This window comes from Priapulus caudatus, unplaced genomic scaffold, assembly GCF_000485595.1.
Source record: "Priapulus caudatus unplaced genomic scaffold, Priapulus_caudatus-5.0.1 Scaffold1589, whole genome shotgun sequence".
Taxonomy (NCBI): domain Eukaryota; kingdom Metazoa; phylum Priapulida; class Priapulimorpha; order Priapulimorphida; family Priapulidae; genus Priapulus; species Priapulus caudatus.
Window position 1 is genome coordinate 34,786 of NW_014578650.1, and position 10,690 is coordinate 45,475.

Genomic DNA, 10,690 nt, shown 5'->3' on the forward strand with positions numbered 1-10,690 from the left:
AACATGGTACAAGCTTATGCTACAATATACCGGATTCCATCACAACATTTGAGCGACCATCTAACTACGCAGTCGTTCGTGATGCAGTCGTAGACCATTTAAACGTCGTCAACATAATAATTCGATGTGTCAGCCTTGTCAGCCTATGTGATGATAATACATAACATTTTTTAGGTGCAATTTCATACTGCACGTCGTGTGGCAGACTTCAATGCCACGCCTATCATTGACATAATAATGCTCCCTATGTGCTATGGTTTTACCGAAAAGATGCCGAGGATCGACGATTGGGGTCGAGGTCCCGACGTTTGCCACAGCTGCGGACATCATTCAGCACGAACGGAACAGGTTTGACTTTGTTTGTTTTTTTGTCACGTTTTCGTTACTTAAAGAGTACAACTGTTTCATTTTTACTAACTAATTCTACTAACAAAAACAAAATATTTCCAGGAAGTTAACTTAGGAATATCAGCAGCAATGATGTCCTGCTCCTCTTCCCTCACATGGAAGAGGTGCTTGACCTGCCAGGTTTCGGCCGAAGTGCAGGAAGGCAACCATTCACAATAGAGCACTACAAGAGGCTACTAAACAAATTGTACAACAGACTGACATTGATGTTGTGCGACAGGGAGGAGATAGACTCCCTGAGAACTAACTCTGGTACCAAAATGTTTTATAGTATTTTATGCAAGAAGAATGTGCTATTTTATATAGTCAGTTGTAATTGGTGAACTTTTATGAAAATGTCATTCACAAAAGTAAGCAAATGCTATTTTTTATATAAATAGCATTGTTGGCCACTATTATCTAAAGTTGGAAATGCATTTTACGTGTGCTTTCTACACACTTGAAGAGTCTGTGACAAATTATTGTCATTTAAGAGTGATACGGACCAATATACGGACCTGGATGTACTTCCAGAACTATCCTTTCATGGACGTAAGTTGCAATAAGGCTGTCTAGATTGAGAGTAATGTTTTTTCATGTAAAGGCGCATGTAATTTTTTTTAAATCCTTAGCCTTTCAGTCTGATTTGATCATGCACGTCTCAGTTTTCTCAACCGTACACCCTGACCAGATATAGCATGTTATGCTGATCACAGTGGTGCCATCTATGCACAGGTTAAAACTCAAGCAAGACATTAATCATTTCATCCCATCTACGCAACACAGACGAAAGTGTGCTGTCCATCGCAGGCACACATGGGTTTTCGCTCTGCTTTGACAAGGGCAATCAACGAGTTTCTGTAAGGCATCAAACAAGTGAAAAACAAACCAAGCACTTAATCATGGTACAAGCTTATGCTACAATAGATTTGATTCCTGGACACAACCATAAAACATACGAAGAGGGCCACCCAAGGCAAAGCAGAGCTGGCAGGACAGCTGCTTACTCTGCAACCAAGACGTGGGGATGTCCTAGCGCACCTAGACACAGCTATGCCGAGCACCACCTCGATGCAGAAAGCGGTGAACGAGCACCTGTACTACATACATACAACGACGTACAGAGCTGAGCTATTCTAGAGCAAATAGGCTGGCAAGAGCATCAGAACAGCCTACATAGGGGTGCTGCGCGCCGACGGAGCTCTACACAAGGAGATAGAAGTGCAGGCGCTTCGAAGGGTCCGCGGCTGGCCGTTCCGAACAGGACTCACAGTGGCGGCCAGCAGCTTCGGCAGTGCTGTCACCGATAAGCGGTACGTCTTAGCGCACCTCGACGTAGCGATGCCGAGCACCACTACGATGCAGAAAGCATGAAGCCAATGAGCTCACACCGGTTCTGGAGCAATTTGCGGAGACAGTCATGCACGAGAATCATGAGCTTCTCAGGCAGCTAAAGGCCACGCTGCACGAAAGGGATGTCCGCGATGGTGAACCGGTGTTCGTGTCAGCGCAGACAATGTCAACACACGAGCCCGCAGCGACATGATGGTGAACAAGAAAATGAATTTTTTTCATACATAAACTACATTACAAACATCGAACAAATGGTGGATAGAAGACTTCTCTCAAGAGATACAATGCCAAAATCCCTGGTGTTCCTTGTGGACATAGGGCATGAGAATGGCCAAGTTTACCTGGGAAAAGATAATCAACCAGGATGTCACTGGACCATGTGCCATGTAAACATGCATAAGCAACTGATGCTCTACGAAGACTCACTTGGTTGGACCATTCCACATGGTCTTGTTGACAAACTAAAGTGCTTCTTTAATGCATTTATGAATAAATTATTTGTAATCTCCACCAAACGCTCATTATTTACTAGCATTTATGCTATTAACACAATTGCTGGTCCTTTTCCGACCACCAAATGCGTAAATAGCAAGGAATTTGACAAAATGTATTTCCATAACCGCAGACCAATTTTATGCATAAACTGGCTAAGCCAAGGTCATGTGACCTGCGGTTCCACATGTGTGACGTCATAGTTGGGAGTTATTCTGCCGACGGCCATCTTCTGTCAGTGTTTTACATGCTACTAGTAGTACGGAGCTAGTCTAGTACCCAGCTAACACATAACGTTTTCGCAACGTTTTTGAATGGTTATTTTATGGTTTGGTATGAATGAAACGTTTTCCAAACGTTCGTAAAACGTTTCTAGTAAAGTTATATTTAGGTTATTTAAAAACGTTTGCTAAAAACGTTCTATTACGGTTAGTAAAACGTTTATAATAAGGTTATATTTAAGTTATTGAAAAACGTTTGCCAAAATCGTTTTGTTAACGTTCAGTAAACGTTGATCGTAACGTTACATGTCGGTTCCTAACAAACGTTTGCCAAAAACTTGTTATAACCCACTACGTGACATTTAAAATAAGGTTGTGAAATGGTTCCCTAAAAACGTTGAAAACCAACGTTTATTTACTGTTTGCATTACCAAGCCTATGTTTAGGTTCCTGACAAACGATTTACCATAACTAAATTTTATTCATATTTACGCGGGCGCGCACACATACGTAAGCATGCACGCACACACGCACGCATGTACATCCGTGCACACGCATATGGCAGGCGAGGTGGGACATAAATGGTATTTAAACGAAATGCACCAAGGGGAGAGCAGTATATGGCGTCCCTACCAGAGGTGAGGTTGGTTCCAGACAAGGCTCCATTCACATACATAGGGATCGACTACTTCGGACCATTAACGGTGAAACAGGGACGTAGTCAGGTCAAGCGATATGGCTGCCTCATTACTTGTCTTACGACGAGGGCCGTGCACATTGAGATCGCGCACAGCCTAGAGACAGATTCGTTTCTAGCAGCTCTCCACAGATTCATTAGTAGGCGTGGAAAACCAGAAAGGATTTACAGTGACAACGGTGACAACGGTACTAACTTCAAGTGAGGTGATCGAGAGCTGAAGAGGTCATTACGGGAGTTGAATCAACAGAAGGTCGATCGTACACTGTCTGAACAGGAAATTCAGTGGCACTTTAACCCGCCTGGAGCTAGTCACATGGGCGGCGTTTGGGAAAGAGTCATACGCTCCATTCGTCATCTGATGAAAGGCATTGTGAAAGAACAGTTAATTACTGACGAGACTGTTAACAGTGATGGCTGAAATAGAGAAAATACTGAATGACAGACCGTTTACACCAGTGAGCAGTGATCCTACAGACCAAAAGGCTTTGACACCCAGTGATATTCTGTTGTTGCGAGCAAACGCAAGTTTGCCTGCGGCGTTGACAAATCGTCGAGATTGTTATCTTCGGAAAAGATGGCGACAAGGACAGTACCTAGCCAGTTTGTTCTGGAAAACGTGGATCAAGGAGTACTTACCTTTACTCCAGATTAGACAGAAGTGGCTTTCGTCAAAGAGAAATCTCCAGGTCAACGATCTTGTACTAGTCGTGGACGAAGGAACGTCATGGGGCCAGTGGCCGTTGGCTCGAATGGTAGAAGTGTTTCCAGACAAATCTGGGCATGTTCGATCCGCAAAGGTACGAACGGTTTCGTCGTGTTACGATAGACCTATAGCCAAGTTGTGTTTCTATATGGCAGGCGAGGTGGGACATAAATGGTATTTAGTGACAGTCATATATTCGAATTAATGTCTATCATATATTCTATTTAGTGATAGTCATTAAATCAACCAATCAGATACAACTTATTTTTTCTCAGCCAATCATAGGCATGGAATTATTGTCAAACACTAAATGATTTAATGATAGACACTAAATGATTTAATGATAGACACTAAATGATTTAGTGTCTGTCACTAAATCATTTAGTGTCTGTCATTAAATCCCCGTTGCTACCAATCAGAGCCAACGTTACAAAGATCCGCTGGGCGGCGCCAGCTACTTCCGTACAAAAATCTCTACCACCGCGGCGGCGCCATGTTTATGTGTAGCAGAGTCGCTAGTTGGTGACTGCTGATGCAGCCGAGACAGCCTTTCACTTTCAGGTGATTTTTTAACCAACTAAACTATATATAATGCCTTTATAACTGTAGTAAATCGACGTTAGGACTCTTAGGCTTGTTTTATTCAACATATAAGCATAAGTATAGCGTAAGTAACATAAATGTTAAAGGATAATGAATGTCGGTTGTAGAGTTCTAGCTGCAGTGCAGTTTGTCCGCACGCAGACGTTATAACTCCGCTTTGCTAATCTGAGGGTGCGGGTTTAACCCCACTACTGGGATCTGCGTCGGCTCGGACTACGGTGCAGTTTGTGTACACATGCCTATTATTACTAGTACTACGTTTGTAGCGCATACATTTAATGAAATCAGTTAAATCAACACATTAATTACTCAAGACGTATATCTAGTTATTTCTGGCTGTATAAAGCTGTTTCATTTTCCTAAATAGTAATATTTATTAGTATTTAAATAATAGTAATTTTTCTATGGTAAAATTTGTAAAAAGTTTGTTGCCATTTTTTTTACATTAAAAGTAAGATTACAACTAACGGGGCTAAAGCCTAGGACACACTAGCGATTCTGTACGCTGCCCGGCAGCGTGTATGTTTGCTCACGATTTTAGAACGCCGTACGAGCTGAGCGTACAGTTGGACACACTGTACGGTGTGCAACCACTCAAACGGCTTTCCTAGCTTTCGTTGCTACACTTGATTGGCTGCTAAAAACAATCGCGTTCGAACACGATTGTTCATTGTTGGGCGCGCTGGCGCAAGAGCATGCAAGCGCATGCGCTGTACACAAGCGATGAAAAACCGGGCGGAAATATTCAACATGTTGAATGCGAGCGATCAGCCGGGCGTATGGGATCGCGTGCGAAATATGCTGCCGTGAGACCGGACACACCGCGCGGACCGGCACCGTATTTATCGATCGCAAGCGGCCAGCGTAGAAAATCGCACAGTGTGTCCTAGGCTTAAACGTATCGTCAAATTCTTACCGGATAAGATTGTTTCTCAACTAGTTAAAAATCCAAAAAACCTGGACGATTTGATATTGTGTTCCTGACATTAATTGCTTGCTATGGGCTATGTATGAGTCACGAGTGTATGTTCACATCAAACAATATAGTAAAATAAGAAGTATATGTAGCAATTTAACCATAAAAAAGTAAACAGAATTACTTATATTTACTTAAAAAGTGGAAATATTTTTATTATTTTTATTATTTATGGTGACGTAATCACTTTAAAGGTTATACCTACTATTATCAGAGCATATAAATCAACTATCATAGTCACTTCGACTTTTGCCGTTTTGGAATTGAGATGCTTCACGTATAAACAATCCGTTTCACTTCTCTGTATATATTGTTTTAAGCATAGAACTAGACTATTCTAGTTCTATGACTAACTCTGCCACTCGTATATCCTGACGTTACTAAGAAGCATATAGTTCTCAAATATTCTTGCAATTTTTGCACATATGTTTCGTCTTATTTGCAATAATTCGTTGTTTACCGCATTTAATTCATTTGTTTGTAAACAAATTGCTATTAAATAACTGATAATAGGCCTATAGCACTAATTTTAATTTTATCATGTGCGATGACATGGAACTACAACTGCAAATACCTCAGCGCCGTCGAAGTGAAGTGGCAAATATGGCGGCGGGTGGTCCCCCAAACTTGCAAAATCTGCCTGCAGTACTTGCAGCACAGAACAATATGAACCAAGTACTTGGGCGAGCGACCTTTGTTGCTGGTTTTGTAGAAAGGTTTGTTTGTATTTTTGTACATTCAGCAGTGATATGCGGCTGTTTAGAGGCCGGCCTGTCCGAAAATAGATTCATCATGATCGTGCAACAAATAGCCTATGAGCAGTAGATCTTACCTATTTCCGGACAATGCATGAAATGACTCATGCATGCATGTACATGTAGCAGGAATGCACCGACCATCATCATGTGTTGTGTTGTTGTGTTTGTCTTAATTGCCAAAACATTTTTTTATGTTCTTCAATATTCTATCATAATCATAATTTTTAACTTCAGGTTTAATGCTAACAGAACGGGGCAACCACCTCCGACTATGGGGAAGAGGCATAACCTGAAACGCTCTAGAGGCCGACCAGTTGCCGAATATGCAATGAAAATCATTGTTTTGGATGGCCCCAATTATGAAATGAGGCCAATGTCGAAGTCCTCCAGAGACAAACTTAAAGAGGCCGGACTAGGTATGTAACAATTTAAACAGAATTGGCTAGAATGTCAGTATTTACAAAGTGGAATAATCGATGGTGATCACCCAAAATGTACATTCTTGTTGTTGTACGGAGAGTCGTCCTCCTTATCCTCACTTGTTCGGTGATACAGGGGACAAATTCCTTAATAGATTTTCAACAATTTTCGCTTGACTGGTAGGCAAAAACTTCTTCAATAAAAGTTTACTCTGACAGTAAAAATTTTAGAGGTCATTTTTATAAGGGGCGGTAAAACACCACCAGGCAGGAAAGAGGGGTGGGGCGCCCGCTCTTTTTTAATGGAATTGGGGACTGGAGATTTATAAATATTTATTCTAGTACATGTATTGTAGGCCCATGTATTATTTCTGTCAAATCTTTTTCCAGGTTGCCTCCAAGAAGATGGCAAGGATATGATTCGTGTTCCGGCAGATCTGTCGGAACACGAGTTTACCTCATTTCTTGTGGAGAAATGCCCCAAATTAAGGGGAATTAATTATATATTTCATGTATCAGATTCGCATGGGAAATTAGTTTCAGTAGCGTGTACTACACCATCTGCATTACGCCTAAAGACAAAAAACATCGAGGAGGGTGGTATACATTGTCCCTACAGAAGAGCTTACTTTGGTTAGTTTTTACTCTTACTCTTTACTTTTGTATCTCTTCATTGATTGTTATTAATATGGTTAATGTAGAACATGTAGAATCAGTTGTTGCAAACAGGTGCCAGCACTCTCGTTGTATTGTGTTTCAAATTCAGCCAGAAATTTTAAAAAAGACAGAAAAGGAAACTTGGACAGGGAACAGCTAGCACAGCAATTAGGGTGCTGAGGAAAAGGAAGGGCCTACAAAGCCATTCCCTATGTTACTAACTATAGCTGTTTAGCTGTTAAACATATGATATTATGTGCTGCTACTTGGATAAAGTTGCAACAGTTCCTGTCCGATTCTACAGTACTAGTAATCCTATCCATGCAATATGACAACCAGCCTGAGGATGTGCTAAGTTGGCCAAAAAGTCTATCATCATCAAAAGCTAAATTGATGTAGGGTGGTACATTCCTAAATATATTCAATATGGCTGGCATGGGGCAGGAGTCATGACCCAAATTAATCAACTCTAAGGACTATAGCATTTACGAAAAAATACCCTCGGTAAAAGTCCCCCCTCCTCTCGGTAAAAATTCCATTGGTAAACCCGTAAAAGCTCAAAATTGGGGTTCCCCGGAGTGGTTGTTATCGGAGGGAGTTTTACAGCATATATCTGTAATTCAGTATGCCCCCTGAAGGTTCTCGAGTGCTCAATTTCAGTTGTCTCATAATATTTTTGTTTTTTCAGGACCCTATCGAAGCCCCAGCAGCAAATGTTACAGTTGGAAGGGTATGTTTTTACCGTGAACAATATATGTATTTACCATTTCCAGTGTCCAGCAGGGCTTGAAACTAACGCTCGCCCGCTCGCCCGAGGCTAGTAGAAATCAGTAAGGGCTAGCAGAATGTCTGGGCTGACCATGCAGCCCTGTTGGCGAGTGGGAATGCCTACCAGATAACATATTACTAGTACTTTTTCAGCAACTACTAACCCGAACGAACTAGTAATAAGTAGTATAAAACTTGCGTGTGCAAACATAATAAAATTGCAAAACCTAAACATGACAGCCACGATGCTGAACGCTGCCATATTGGATACTGTAGACTTTACTACCGGATTAAACCACATTAATCCCCTCACAGTGTATGTACGCAATACGTTTCTGTTCTACTTTCTGGTTATGTTCGTGGAACGGTTAGTTTACGGTTCAGCTGATCTCAAGGTTAAACAGTACAATATGCCTCCCCTTTTCAAACGAAAAGATGATTTCAATTTGATGTTTGCTAAATAAGCAAATTAGAAACTCAAATTTACTTATACTCAGTTGGAATCACCCTGGCTAATATACAATCCAGTCTCTGTGTCTATAATTGACGTGGAATAGTAGTCATGGTTTTGTCAGGTACTGTTATGAAAATAACCCGCATATATATACCTTTAAACCTACATTCCTGTAACAGGTATTCTAAGCTTTTTATAATACGAAGTTCATCGTAACACTAGCATAACACGTACGCTTGTATGTGGCTTATATTCAGTCAACTAATATAATTGCAATACAACTCTACAAATCTTAAACTATCACAAACAGGATAACTCAACTTATAACTCTATACTGTACTTGTACTAACTACTAACAACCTCTGTACTTGTAGTAGAGATAGTCACAAACGGTTCAACTTAAACATGAACTTTCACATTTCAGTAAACTAACTAATAGTTCTAATCGTTAATTACTAAGGAATATAATTATTCTGCTCTTATAACATACCTGATGTGTATACTATAAATCTATACTGAATCTAGATTTTCACAAAGTCAATGAATTTCGCAGAATGCATCTCAGAGCATCTAAAATCAAAACCCAGATTCCCCCCCCCCGAAAATGGCAAAACTGTGCTCACCACGTAGCTTCAGCGCCGCACTTCAGAAAACTAAGGGCTGATAGATATGTTTAAGGGCTAGTAGATTTTACAGGTCACTAGCCCTGCTGGCTAGTGAACATTTTAGGTTAGTTTCAAGCCCTGTACAGTGTGACTCATGGGTGTAGCCTGTGGTAGAGGGGACCATTTAACATGTTTAAGAAGGGGTTGTTTAGTCTAACCGGCATGTTAATATATAATATTTCCGCCGGAACGGGTGCATTGTACGTACTGGTCACCGGTAAACGAATATACGTTTTGGCCAACAACACAGCAGCACAGCTAGTCTATAGACATAGTAGGCCCAGGCCTTATCAGTTGGTTGTTGCTGCTTTCCTGGGCTGCTTTCTCCCCAGAGCATGGATGCTAATGGGGAATAATCGGAGTAACCAGTTGGTCATGGACTTAGAGTAACGTGAATTTCCCAAGGCATCTACAAACAAACAAGGTTGTATACATGGCTATTCTTAGTAAGTTGTTCTTTCATTGTATCATTTCAGGACCCTATCGAAGCCCCAGCTGAAGCTCAGCCAGGTCCAGCAAATATCAGAAGGGTATGTTTTAAATTTGAACAGTTCGGCAATACAGTCTTCGCTATCACGAACCTGGATGTACATGTAAATTGAATTTCCCAAGGCATGAAGACCATCCCAGACAGTTAAGGAGATGAGTTCCCAAGGCCAAACAAATTCAAATCTAGAGACTTCCAAGACTCAATCAAAGATTCTGTACAAACAAACAAGGCTGTATATGGCTATTCTTGGTAAGTTGTTCTTTCATTGTATCATTTCAGGACCCTATCGAAGTCACAGCTGCAGCTCAGCCAGGTCCAGCAGATGCGACAGTTAGAAGGGTATGTTTTCACTGTGAATAGTTCAACAATTAGTATTCACTATACTAACTGCAGGTTAATACCTGGGAATGCTTGCAAAATTGGCAATATTTTACTTAAAAGGGCAGCCCATTTAGATTTACAATGACATGTATCTACCCTAACCCCTGCTACCAACTAAGGACCAAAGACACATGGTGTGCCCCTTCGCCTCACTTCTCAGGTTGTTGAATAAAATGTGGTCCTAAATTTTGCTGACACTGTCTTGGGGACTCCATTCATCATTCATATTTTTGATCCACCATGGGAAAACTAGGCATAAGTCACACAGAAACTTTCTTATTTTAATTAACCCGCATCTACTCACAGTGGAGTGAATCCAAATAAAAATAAAATCAATGAAATATGTCCATAGTTTTTATTGCTGCTCCTATAGCTAGTGATGTTCCGATTAATTGATGATCATGCATATGACCAATCGATTAATCAACCAATGATTAATCAATCGTGACTTTCATGAGCTGCCAGTGGGTCGAATGGGAATTCTTGCCGAGGTGGCCCCTCAATTGCCAGTAGCAGCAGCGCCTCCAAAGCTGACTCACTCAGCCTGTTCCTCATGTAGCCATTCCCATTAGAGCTGTGCGTCGGATCCGATAATCCGAATCCGATCCGATCCGAATCCGATCGGATTCGGATTCGGATCGGATTTACAATTTTTAAAGAATC

The 10,690-nt window shown here is 41.1% G+C and overlaps 1 long non-coding RNA gene across 1 annotated transcript; it reads left to right on the top strand.

The window, feature by feature from the left end:
• Positions 1-5,954: 5,954 nt before the first annotated feature.
• Positions 5,955-9,986, top strand: LOC106817081. Its single transcript, XR_001394991.1, has 6 exons — positions 5,955-6,151; positions 6,428-6,609; positions 7,003-7,245; positions 7,958-7,999; positions 9,633-9,686; positions 9,926-9,986. It is a non-coding gene; the product is annotated as an uncharacterized LOC106817081 (long non-coding RNA).
• Positions 9,987-10,690: the final 704 nt, after the last annotated feature.